This window comes from Triturus cristatus, chromosome 5_2 (assembly GCF_964204655.1).
Source record: "Triturus cristatus chromosome 5_2, aTriCri1.1, whole genome shotgun sequence".
Lineage (NCBI taxonomy): Eukaryota > Metazoa > Chordata > Amphibia > Caudata > Salamandridae > Triturus > Triturus cristatus.
In genome coordinates, this window is record NC_140588.1 from 925,800,344 (window position 1) to 925,813,275 (window position 12,932).

The 12,932-nt window shown below is 50.3% G+C and overlaps 1 protein-coding gene across 2 annotated transcripts in view; it reads right to left on the reverse strand.

The window, feature by feature from the left end:
- Window positions 1-12,932, reverse strand: part of THOC2 (THO complex subunit 2) — a 1,568,999-nt gene that overhangs the window by 1,068,188 nt on the left and 487,879 nt on the right. The window lies entirely within an intron of this gene.

Consider the following 12,932-nt stretch of genomic DNA (forward strand, 5'->3'; position numbering starts at 1 on the left):
TTTCGGATTCGGGATCTGAGGAAGGAAGGTTCAGGGTGCCCCTAAATACTAAATTTAGGGGCTTCACAGGTAGGTAGAGGTCAGGGACCAATGGGTCCCTTCCCTGGGGTGGGTACACCCCCTATCCTGCCACTCTCCAGTGGGAGGGGGCAGGAGCCTAATCCCGATTGGGCAGGGCACCCCATCCTCATGACGAGAGCCCGGAGTTGTGCTTCACCTCGCCTCCCCCACCTGAGGGTTGGGGTTGGCAGAGGCTGGCACAACCCCTTTCCTCACTTGGGCTTTCCCACCAGTCTTCCCGCCAGAGTGGGGGTCAGAACCGGTGGGGGCCAGTTGCTGAGTACAGCAAGTGGCCTGGAGAAGCTCACAAAGGCTTTGAAGCTTTCCCTGCCCATCCTGGGGGAGGGGACCTACAATGTCAGCATTGTCTCGCTCACACCAAATCCACTAAATCCCTGCTCCAGCTATTGGGATTCACCATAAATACTGCCAAGTCCCAACTGCAGTCCCTTCAGATCCAGCCCTTCCTGGGGACCATTATCAATTCAGGCACAAGTAAGGCTTGCCCCAGCCAAGCCTCTGTGAAGGCATTGCAGTAGGCATTGCCTCTTTTACAGCCAGATTGTCATCTCAAAGTGAGAACAGTTATGAGTCTCCTTAGAATTATGGCACCCATCCTTTTCTGCAGTTCTCGAACAGGAACAATCTGTTGCGGGTCCTGCCCTTCACGGACATTGTTCTGCAGGTGACAATAACCACAGACATCCCACTCTGAGTATGCGAGCGCATCTTCATCAACCATCTTCAAAAACTAACTGTTAAGGGCATGTGGTCACCACAACAAAGGTGTCTCCGCATCAATTTCCTCGAGTTACTGGCCATCCAGCTAGCTCTCCAGGCCTTTTTTCAAGAGGTTTAGCACAAAGTAGTCCGCATACTGACAGACAACATATTATTTCCAAAAGAAAGATACAGTTTTCAACACTAGTGCAGAGCATTTGGCATTGGGCACATCTCCATAGGATCCACCTCCTGGCAGAATACCTTCAGGGAGTGTACAATGACTTTAAAGACCTGCTCACCAGGATGTGGCAACAAGTCAATGAATGGGAATTCCACCCACAATCCTACTACCATACTTCAGCTGTTGAGTGGGAACTCGGCATGACCTCTTCACCACTGCCCAGAAGGCAAAAATGGCCTGTAGGTTCCCACACCTACACTGCATGGGCAATGCTCTGTGTATGAATTGGTCAGGGATCTTTGTCTAAGTTTTTCTCCTCATACTCCTTTGGATGTGGTGCAAAAACTTGTACAAACGCTCCCCACTCTCATCCTAGTGTTTACCATGTGTGCCAGACAACTCTGGTTCTTGATCTTCCTCGAGATGTCAGTTGTCTCTAACAAGAAGTTCCTCAACGGGCTAGACCTTCTCACTGAACCAAGGATCCCCAACACCAGGCAGCTCTATTTAGTAATTTGGTCTAGAAGTTGGTTGTCTCAGTCTCCCACAAGAGTGGAAAGACATTCTAAAAAGAAGCACACAGACCTGCTGCGTGACCCTATTATGCAGCCAAGTGGAAAATGTTTGTCCATTACTGCGTTTCCAAGCACCTGGACCCTCTTGAACATGTAGTCCAGTAGATTATCTATTACCTTCTCAACTTCTAAAAATCAGGCCTAGCGTACACTTCCATACACCTGGCTGAATAGTGTGATCCATTTTGAATTGTGGATAGCACAAGGTAGCTTTTTTTCCAGAAGGCCGACGTATGGGACTTGGTATAGCACTGGCCAGTTTTGTAACAGAGAATTACTAAAGATACTTGAATAATCAAAGCCTACCTATAATGCTTAAAGGAAATCAGTGAACTTTTTAACCAAACCACAAGACAGTGAGGTATACACTTGTGAGAGGATGTAGCCTTATGGCTAGAGAAGTCGACCTCGAAGCTGGGGAAACGAGTTCAAGTCTAGGCAACAACACTCAACTGTGAGAAAGTGCCATCTTTCTTGCACTGTATGCCCCCACCTTTTGCCCTCTGTCGTGCATCTTACATTAAATCCCACACTGGCATCAGTGTGGGTTTAGTGTGCTGAGAAGTTCAAACTTCTCAGTCTTCAGTGTAGCCATCGTGGTGCTGTGGAGTTCATGATGACTGATTTCTCAGGGGCATGTAGCTTCCTTGGTAGCCACACCTCTGGGTTGGACTAGGGAGTACTGGATGCGAAGAGACTGGTTCTGTCATGTTGGAGGTGGGCAGAATGGTGTATCTTCCCAGGAAGTGGTCACCACGAAAGGAGGGAACCTGGTAGCTCATAACCTACCAGACGCATCCTACCCAGAGGGGAAAAAAGACTTAACGCAGCACGGAACCAAGCAATAACATTACCACTCATGCCTTTGCCACACAAACTTTAACAAAGCAGGCTTGGCTAGATGTGTTAATGGTGGACAAGTTGCAAAAAATAAACCGCTTCAGCACAAAGAAACAGAGTTTGTACCAGACTGCGACTGATCTGAGCCAGCAAGAGGGAGAGGGGGAGAGGGGGAGAGGGGGAAAGGGAGGGAGAGGGAGAGGGAGAGGGAGAGGGAGAGGGAGAGGGAGAGGGAGAGGGAGAGGGAGAGGGAGAGGGAGAGGGAGAGGGAGAGGGAGAGGGAGAGGGAGAGGGAGAGGGAGAGGGAGAGGGAGAGGGAGAGGGAGAGGGAGAGCGAGGGAGAGCGAGGGAGAGCGAGGGAGAGCGAGAGAGAGCGAGAGAGAGCGAGAGAGAGCGAGAGAGAGCGAGAGAGAGCGAGAGAGAGCGAGAGAGAGCGAGAGAGAGCGAGAGAGAGCGAGAGAGAGCGAGAGAGAGCGAGAGAGAGCGAGAGAGAGCGAGAGAGAGCGAGAGAGAGCGAGAGAGAGCGACAGAGAGAGAAAGGAAGAGAAAGGAAGAGAAAGGAAGAGAAAGGAAGAGAAAGATAGAGAAAGATAGAGAAAGATAGAGAAAAAGGGAGAGATAGAGAAAGAGAGAGAGACACAGAGAGAGAGAGAGAGAGACAAAGACAGAGAGAGACAGAGAGAGACAGAGAGCAGATATGCCCCTGTGCTGTCTAGTTCAATTACTAATGGTACAAGTAAACACGGAAGTCATCTTGAGTATATATACTGGGTAGAGGTCATTACGAATTCCCCAGCTACATGATGCCTTTACTGAAACCTATGGTGTTTCGTATCAAACACTGTCTTAATAAATCTGTACTGTTGTGAGTACAAGTTGAAAATTAGTTACTTACCTGCAACTGTAATTCTCCGGTATTGGACGCTTATAGGAAAGTTGGTTGCTGTTGCAGTAACCCCCCAACTTTTGTCAAATTACTGATGCACTTTGACATGATGTGCCCTAGGTCCCAGCCAATCAGGTACCAGGGCCTGTGTTCTTTCCTCAAACCTAACCCAATTGGCATCTCTGGCCACAGATCAGTCCCTGGTAAATGGTACCACAGTTACCCAGGGCACTGTGACCAGGTTAGACCTCTAAGGGCTTCAAGACTTATTGTGCCACCCTTAGAGGCCCTGTACCTTTACACACACACCCTGCCTTTGCAGGCTGCATGTTATGGTGCAGAACAAAGTGAAGAGCAACCCACTGCCCTGGCATAGATCAGTCACTCCTCTAGCTGGGTGCCCTATACCAGTGGCAAGGGCACTGGTGCCTGAGCCCTGCACCCCTGCAGTGTCTAAGTCCATTCTTAGACATTGTAAGTCCAGTACTGCCAATAAGAGTATATGGTGCTGGGAGCTTGTGATTACAGACTCCACAGCACCACAATTGCTACACTGAAAACTAAAATTTGGCATCAAACCTTTCAGCACATTAAACACTCACTGATGCCAGTGTGGGATTTAATGAAAAATGCACACAGAGGGCATCTTAGAGATGCCCCCTGAAAAACCTCCTGACTGGTACACACCAGCCTGCCACCACGAGACATGTTTCTGGACCCATAGGGCAGAAGCCTTCCCTCCGTGAGCCCAGAAACAAAGCCTTTCCAGGGCAGAGGTGTTCACACCTCCCCCAGGCCAGGAAGAGCCATTTGCGGCAGGGGAGCTTCAAAAGCTTGGCAAGTCTTTGTAATGCAACCCCCAGGCTCTCCTGCTAGCAGGAGCAGGGTCCCTTCCTGTCTCCCCTCCTTTTCGGCGGGAAGACAGGCGGAAAAAACTAGCCAGCCCAGAAAGTATGCCCACCTCTGCCAACTCCACCCCTCAGGTCGGGGAGGCGAGGTGAAGCCCTCACTTCAGTGCTTGACATCTTACAGATGGCAGGCACTTCCCAATCAGGATTAGGAATTGTGCTCACTCCCCCTAGTGGGGTGAGCACACCAAGGGTGTAGTCACCCCTAGGTCAGTAGCCCATTGGCTACTGACCTCAAGATCCCTGTAATGCCCCCTAAACCCAGAAAGCAGATTCCCGCAACCTAAGAAGAAAAAGGACGCAAGAAGACACCCAGCAGAGGAGACTGCAGAGAACACCTGACTTGGCCCCAGCCCTACCGGCCCGTCAGCAGTTTGCGAAGATCATGCGCCAAAAATTATCTTGTCCTGCAGCCAGCGACCTCTAGAACCCCGGGGAGGACTGACTGCCTTCAATAAAGACCAGATCTCCCGTGAACAGGGGCTCTGTTCAAAAGAAACGTTAAACAGACTCCAAGCCTGCTGAGGAAAAAGAAACCAGACGCCTGGAACCATCACTGCACCAGTCGCCTACAGCCAGAGTTCAAGTGGCCCGCTGGTCCCAGTGAGGTCCACCAGCGCTCCAGAGTCCGAGGCCACCGTGGTTTGACCCCTCCAGGACTCCCCGTCGTTGCCTGCAGCCTCTGTACGGAGACCCCAACCAACCGCGAGTGGCCCGGTAAGGTGAAATCCGACCTCACAAGACACCGCTGCATCCAGCCGCCCAGGAGAAAGGAACCAGAGGTGCACCTACATCCGCGAGCCCTTCAACTTACCTGCCCAGCTGTTGGTTCCTCCCGGAAGTCTTCCTGGACCAAGCCGGCAGCTTAAAACCAAAACCGAACAGGGCACCCGATGCTAAAACAGCACCCTAACGGCGGGGTGCACTTTGTGTGCTAAACCAGATCCCCCTTTGCCCTGAGCCTAACACCAGGAGCTTGGCTCCCACAACCCTGTGGCCTGCTCGCCAGCAGCCACAAACCGGAGGCCCCCTACCCCTCAATGGATAACATTGGGCCTCAGCACTCTGCACCCGACTGCCCTAGTGCTGCTAAGGGTGTAACAAGAGTAAATTGATACTTGTATAGCGCACTACTCACCCGCAAGTGTCTCAAGGCGCTTGTACGAATACCGCTGTGGAACCCAGCCTGGCTTTCCCTGTGAGGTGTCCATTCCTGGGCACCCCCAAGGTGGAGGCCAGGCATCCTTAGCGTTGTGGGGGCCGTTGTGCATCCTTGATCCTGGGGGAACCCTTGTTCTAACCCCAGAAGCTCAACTCCAAAGACCGATTACTTACCTGGTAACCGTTAACTTCATTTCCCTCCATAGGAACCTATTGACTATTTTTCACTGAATATTTTTCCAAGTGTGGAGTTGATTTGTATGGAAACCTGAAAAATAACAATTGTGCAAAACTGATTTTACTTACCATTTCTCTAGGAAATGTCCCGGTGCGATATCTAGGCATATCGCACTGAGTAGAAAAAGTAATTAAAAAGTAATCTCAAAAGTAGCGTAAAAGTAACTTATCTGTAATTTGCATTGCAAGGTCGATACAAAGTACATGTACAGCATTTGAAAGTATTGCATGAACAGTAATTCAAACTGTAACCATTTCACAGTACATTTACAATTGCATTTCAAACTGTATATTTACTGCAAAGTATTTATCAACTTACCTATGCCAGGCTTGCTTGGTTCTAGGAAATGAAATAACTAAAATAATATTTTTATACAAAACCAATTGGTTTGAAGTTCAGTTCTTGAGTGTGTGAGACCATTTGCTGACTGAGTGGGTACAACAAATGCTTAACACTGTCCTCTGATACTGCCTTACTGCTCTACCACACTACGACAAATAGAAAGTAAGGTTCTAACTTTTCCTCTGCCTACCTTCGGGGTTTCACTGGACTCTGCACACTATACCTCACTTTGGTATAGTATATACAGAGCCAGCTTCCTACAACTACTAACTATGAAAGTGGGGATAGGATGTGGCGAAATGGTCAGAGCCGCCGATTTCAGAGCTGGGGAACCCGCTTCGAGTCTCTGCGTCAGCCAAACATCCTGTGATTCAGGGCAAATCAGAAGAAAACAAGTTACTTTCCTGTAACTTTGGTTCCCCAGTATTGGTAACTTTCATAGATTCTCATGCTTTGTATCATTCCCCGTCGTCGGAATGGGAGCCTCGGTAACAAAAATATATATATATATACATATGTATAACCATAGAAACAAAAGAGAAAAATAGGCCTAGGCCTCATCTCATTTTGTAGTATATCACCCTCTTTGTGTAAAAGAGCCCAAACTTTTGCCAGGACCAATCAGCACAGCCTCACCCTCTGGAACCTTCCTGAGAGAGCTCAGAGCCTCAGATTTTCGTAGCCGTTGTGCCAACAGCCACTACCTCAGTACACCGTCAGAGCTTTCCCAGGGGAGGTGGGTGGGCGCATGAGAATCTATGAAAGTTACCAATACTGGGGAACCAAAGTTACAGGTAAGTAACTTGTTTTCTTACCCCAGTATTGGAACTTTCATAGATTCTCATGCTTTGTATCAGAATAGCAAGCAGTAGATCACGACAAGCACATTTCGGAAAATACATGGCTTTACAAAATCATCTCAGTGTACATGATAAACAACCATTACTAAAAACAAATGTGCTTACCAGGAAGGAGGGATTGTAGGGAAAGCTCACCTCTCATTGAAAAAGATTCCGGAGGACTGCTTGACCAACAGCAGCGTCAGCTCGTCCCACCGATTCCAGGCAGTAGTGCTTCGTGAAGGTGTGTACACTGCTCCACGTTGCTGCCCTGCAAATGTCCTTTATCGCCACTCCAGCAAAGAGAGCCACTGAAGACGCCATCGCTCTCGTAGAATGCGCCCGGGCCCTTTTATCCAAAGGTTTGCCCGCAGCCTGATGACAGTACTGAATTGCACTGGAGATCCAGCGGGAAATGCCACTCTTGGCGAGCGGCAACCCCTTCCGTGGTGCACTGTAGGCAATAAATAGCTTACTAGACTTTCTGAAAGAGCGTGTGCGCTCGAGATAGAATTTCAGGCATCTTTGGACATCCAAAGAATGCAATGTTCGTTCCGCTTGTGTGGAAGGACGCGGAAAAAAGGAGTTCAAAATTAAGGGTTCATTCAAATGAAACCCCGAAAGCACCTTCGGGATGAATTTTGGGTTGGTTCTCAAAATCATCACATCCCTCTTGAACTGCAGAAAAGGCTCCACTATAGAGAGAGCCTGGAGTTCACTAACCCTCCTAGCCGAAGTTAATGCCAAGAGAAGGGCTAGTTTCCAAGATAGGAACTTCAAGTCCGCTTTGTGAATAGGCTCAAAGGGCGCTTTCATCAGTTGAGCCAGTACTAGGTTAAGCTGCCAGATAGGAGGGGGTGGTCGGACCGGAGGATACATCCGAAATAACCCCTTAAGGAACTGCTTAACAATCCTTGCGGACCATAGAGATGGCCCGATGTCCTCCGTCGAAAGCGGGATATGGCAGCCAGATGTACCTTGATCGAAGAGTGCGCCAGACCTGATTTAGCCAGAGACAGGATGTAAGGCAAAACCTGATGTGGCAGGGATTTGTAAGGATGGAGTTTATTCCTCTGGCACCACAGACAAAATCTCTTCCATTTTGCCCTGTAGGTCTTATTAGTGCTTGGTGCCCGCGCCTGAGATAAAACATCCCTGCACTCCTTAGACAGATTCAAATGGCGGAATTCTCTGTGTTCAGGAGCCAAGCTGACAAGTGAAGTGACTCCGGATCCGGATGGAGCACCTGCCCCTGATCCCGCGACAACAGAGATGGAATCAGTGGCAAGCTTATCGGGCGATCCTGGGAGAGAAGCAGGAGTTCCGTGTACCAGAACTGCCGCGCCCATGCTGGAGCAATGAGAATCATCTTGCATGGTTCCGCCCTGACCTTCCTGAGAACTCTAGGAATGAGGGGAATCGGAGGAAAGGCGTAGCAAAATGCGCCGAACCAAGCAATCGAAAGGGCATTCCCCAGAGACCCTCGCTGGGGAACCTTGCTTGCGTAAAACCGGCACTTGGCGTTCTCCGGGGTCGCAAAGAGGTCTATGGTCGGAGTACCCCATCTCTTGAACACTGCCTCCAGCGTGGCCTGATCCAACTCCCACTCGTGTGTCCCTTCCGTCTGCCGACTTAGGGCATCCGCTGTGATGTTGAGACACCCTGCTAGGTGCTCGGCTTGCAGAGTGATCTTGTGAGAGATCGCAAAATCCCAGATCATCTGAGCTTCTTTGGACAGCGTCCGCGACCTTGTTCCCCCTTGCTTGTTGATATAGTGCATGGCCGTCGTGTTGTCTGTCCGGACCAGCACTGCACGATTCTGAAGTCTGGGAAGGAACGCCAGCAAGGCTAAGTGAATGGCCCTCAGCTCCAAAAGATTGATGTGGTGTAGTCTGTCTGCTGGACTCCAGTGACCGCTGACCTGAAGCTCCTGGAGGACAGCTCCCCATCCTTCTAGGGAAGCATCCGTGATCACCACCATAGGAGAAGGAGGGATCCGGAACGTTAATCCTCCTGCGATGTTCTCCTTCACCAGCCACCATTCGCAGGCTTTGCGCATGGCAGGCGTTATCCACACTCTGTCGTTGAACGATCCTTCTGCCTGGCGCCATTGTTTGTCCAACTCCTCCTGTAGAGGACGCATATGAAGCCTGCAATGCGGTATCAAGGGTATGCAGGATGAGATTGATCCGAGCAAGGACTTGTACTGTCGAACCGATACATGTTTCTTGTGCAGCAGTTGACGAGCGGAAGTGGTCAGTTTGCCCTGACGCTCCTCTGACGGACGAGCCGTGCATCGTTTCGTGTCCAGAAGAGCCCCAAGGAACTTCCGTGACCTGGAGGGTATCAGTTCCGACTTGGACACATTGAGCTGAAGACCCAAATGGGCGAACAATCGTATGCAAGTTGACACAGCCTGAGACGTTGCTCTGAACGACGGAGCCTTGACGAGCCAGTCGTCCAAGTACGGAAACACTTCCAAGGACTGCTTCCTTAGAAAAGCAGCGACTGGTGCCAGCATCTTCGTGAAAATGCGGGGTGCCGACCGAAGGCCAAACGGGAGCACCTTGAACTGGAAATGGCTCTTGCCTACTGTGAAGCGTAGATATTGCCTGTGAGCTGGGTGGATCGGAACATGAAAGTATGCATCCTCTAAATCCAGGGATGCTAAAAAATCTCCCGGATTGAGTAGTCGTAGAATATCCTGGAGAGTGACCATCCTGAAAGAGAGTTTGAGGAGATAGGTGTTGAGCTCCCTGAGGTCTAGTATAGGACGCCATGTATCCTCCGTCTTCCGAACCAGGAAGAACCTGGAATAAAACCCCTTGCCCCTTTGTGAAAGCGGCACGGGCTCTATCGCCCCCTTGATGAAAAGCTGGTGGGCTTCGAGATGTAATAGTCGGAGATGTTTCGATGCACGGGCGTCTGGAGCTCTTGTTGGAGGAAGATCTTGAAACTCCAACGTATGGCCACTCTGAACAATATTCAAGACCCACCGGTCTGATGTTAAACGCACCCAGCTGTCCAGACAAAAAGATATCCTGCCCCCGACCGGTGTTTGTGGTAGGGGAGGAACAGTAGCCAGAGCCAGGAGGCCGCTATTGCCTCTTGGCGTTGTCTCGTCCCTGACGATTCTGACGTCCTCTCTGGGACTGTCGAGAGAAAGACGCCGACTGTCCTTGGCGCTGGCTGGAGTATTGACCTTTATAGGACTGTCCTGATTGTGTGGAATATGGACGTTGGTTTCCTCTGTAATTAGAAAACCCCCGACCACGTGCCCCTCTGAATGGCACTTTGCGATAGTTCAAAGATCCTAAAGACTTAGCTGTGTCGGTGTCCTTTTTAATGCTTTGGAGGGCGTCATCCACATGCTTACCAAAAAGCATCTCCCCGTCAAAGGGGAGGTCCAAGATCTTATTCTGGACCTCCTGGCGAAACCAGGTCGCCTTCAACCAGCCTTGACGGCGCAAGACCGCTGACCCTGCCAAAGCCCTGAAAGCAGTGGAAGCAATGTCCATCGCACAGTCAATGACTTCCGAAGAGCATCTTTCCCCCTCCATCAGAACCTGTCTGGCTTCCTCCTGACTGGAGTCTGGTAGCTGGTCCAGGAATGGCTCCATATCACACCACATCTGGCGGTCGTATCTGCCCAGAATAGCCAGAGAATTAGCTGCACGCACCAACAAGCTGGCCATGGTGGAGAATCTTTTACCCACATTGTCCAGTCTTCTGCCTTCTTTATCTGGAGGCGTGGTTAATGGAGTGGACGGATTTTTTTACTTACTTTGTGCGGCTTGTGAAATAACGGAATCCGGCTTAGGTTGTCCTAGAAGACACGCAGGACTGCCTTCAGGGGCCTTGTATTTCTTCTCCAGCCGGGGAAGAACCGGAATGACTGTCGCCGTATTTTGCATAGTCTTAATTCCCTCATCCCAGACATGTTCTATTATGGGAATTGATCTGACTGACTTTTTATATTGAGCTTTAAAGTCATATAGGAAGCAGTCGGACTGCTCCACCGTAAGGGGCAAACCAAACCTCTTGGATGCCCGTTCCATCAAATTATGGAAACCACCAATGTCTGCTGGAGGCGATATATTTGTCTCTCGGCCCACAGCGTCCGGATCCTGCGTATCATCAGGGTCCCCATCAGGATCCCCTGGATGTGTAAGAGGGATCACCTGTCCCTCGTCGTCCTCGTCCGTATCCGCATCTTGTGCGTCTCGATCAGCAGGTTCCGTACCTGAAGGTTGGGGAACCACTAAGGGCACCACCGGTGAAGTGGTACGAGGTATGTCCCTTGGCAGAGGTGGCAAGTCCATTGCCCTGTCATGTGGCACTACCGATGTAGAAGGACGCACCGGAGTGCGATCCGGCAATGTCGGAAAACGAGATTTATAGTCTTGCAGCATCAGTTGCAAATCCGACACTAAAGCCACTGGCAAGGCAATCAAGTCCTGCCTCAGAGAGCGGGGGTGTACTTCCTGTGTCAAGCTTTGCCGCCCCTCCTGCACCTCTGGACCATAAAACTCCTCCGTATCTGTGTCCTGCTGTTTGACATTCAGGTCTGAAGGGCTGTATGCGTCCCCATACTGCCCATCCTCTTCATCCTCCTCCGAGTCCTCGAGAAGCATGGATGGTGGCAAAGGCGTGACCCGCCTAGGAGAAGTCATGTCCAGCGTAATTTTTAATCTTTGGTTGGCAAATTCTGAATTTTTCGTCGTCGACGGTCCCGTCGATGGAGTCTATGGCAAAGGGATTCCCAGCGTCGTCGAACTCGACGACGACATCGTCGACTGAAGGGTAACTGTTGTCGACGGGGCTAGAATCGTCGTCGACGAGGAGGCCGTCGACAGTTCTGTAATCGTCGTCGACGGAGCAGGCGTCGACGGAGCTTTCTTCTTCGTCGACGAAGTATGTTTCATCGTCGGCGGAGCACCCGTCGACGGTCTCGTCGACGAACTTGTAGTCAGCAACATCGACGAACTCGTCGTCGTCGTCATCGTCGACGTGGTCTTCGTCGTCGACACCGCCGAAGACGAGAAAGCAGCCGTCGTAGACGATGAAGTAGATATCGTCGACGGTCTCGTCGACGACCCCATGGAAACAGTCTTAACTGAGGAGATCGTCATCGACGTACCTGCTTTAGCCTGCGTCGACGGACGCGGTTTCTTCACTGGAATTGACTGAGGAGTTTCTGCAGCATGTTTTTTCACAGATTTCTCCTTCTGGGACGGAGGGGAAGATGTTGCAACCTCCTTCTTGTCCTTAAGGGCTATGTCCACAGCAGCAGCCCGTCCCTGCCTCTCCTTTACACTGCCGTGAGGAGATTTTATGGGACCAGCCTCCTCAGACCTGTCAGAGATCCCGTGAGGGGCTTTGAGAGGGACTTTGAGAGGGGGTTCCAAAGAAGTGGAGGGAGATGACCTACCCCTCTTCTTAGATCTCCTGGAGGAGGTACCAGAGATAGATTCCTCCTCATCCGAAGAGAGGACCTCCGTCCTGGTCTTTAGCTTCTGCAGCCACGTCAGCAAGTGCCCCTCTGTCTCTCAAGGTCTTGGTCGAGAAGGTCCGACAAATTTTACAGTCTGTGGCCTTGTGTTCCGGGTACAGGCAGTATATGCAGTTTTCATGCTTGTCTTCCACAAACAGTCTCTTCTTCCCACAAGAAGCACAAGATCTGAATAAAGCTTTCTTCTCCTTTTCTGACATTCTGTCACAAAAGATGGCAATAAAGATAACCAAAAGTGAAATTCTGAGAAAAACTGAGCAGAGCTCAGTGGAGACTCCCTAGCACAACGTGCGGTAGAAAAATCTGAGGCTCTGAGCTCTCTCAGGAAGGTTCCAGAGGGTGAGGCTGTGCTGATTGGTCCTGGCAAAAGTTTGGGCTCTTTTACACAAAGAGGGTGATATACTACAAAATGAGATTAGGCCTAGGCCTATTTTTCTCTTTTGTTTCTATGGTTATACATATGTATATATATATATATTTTTGTTACCGAGGCTCCCATTCCGACGACGGGGAATGATACAAAGCATGAGAATCTATGAAAGTTCCAATACTGGGGTAATCTCCTTGCGCCTAAATAAATGTGTCCTTAACTGGTGCTCAGGAAAAGCACCGGTGTTGATGAGTAAGTGCCGGGGCTGGGCACCGGAAACCACAGGCCCAAATTAAG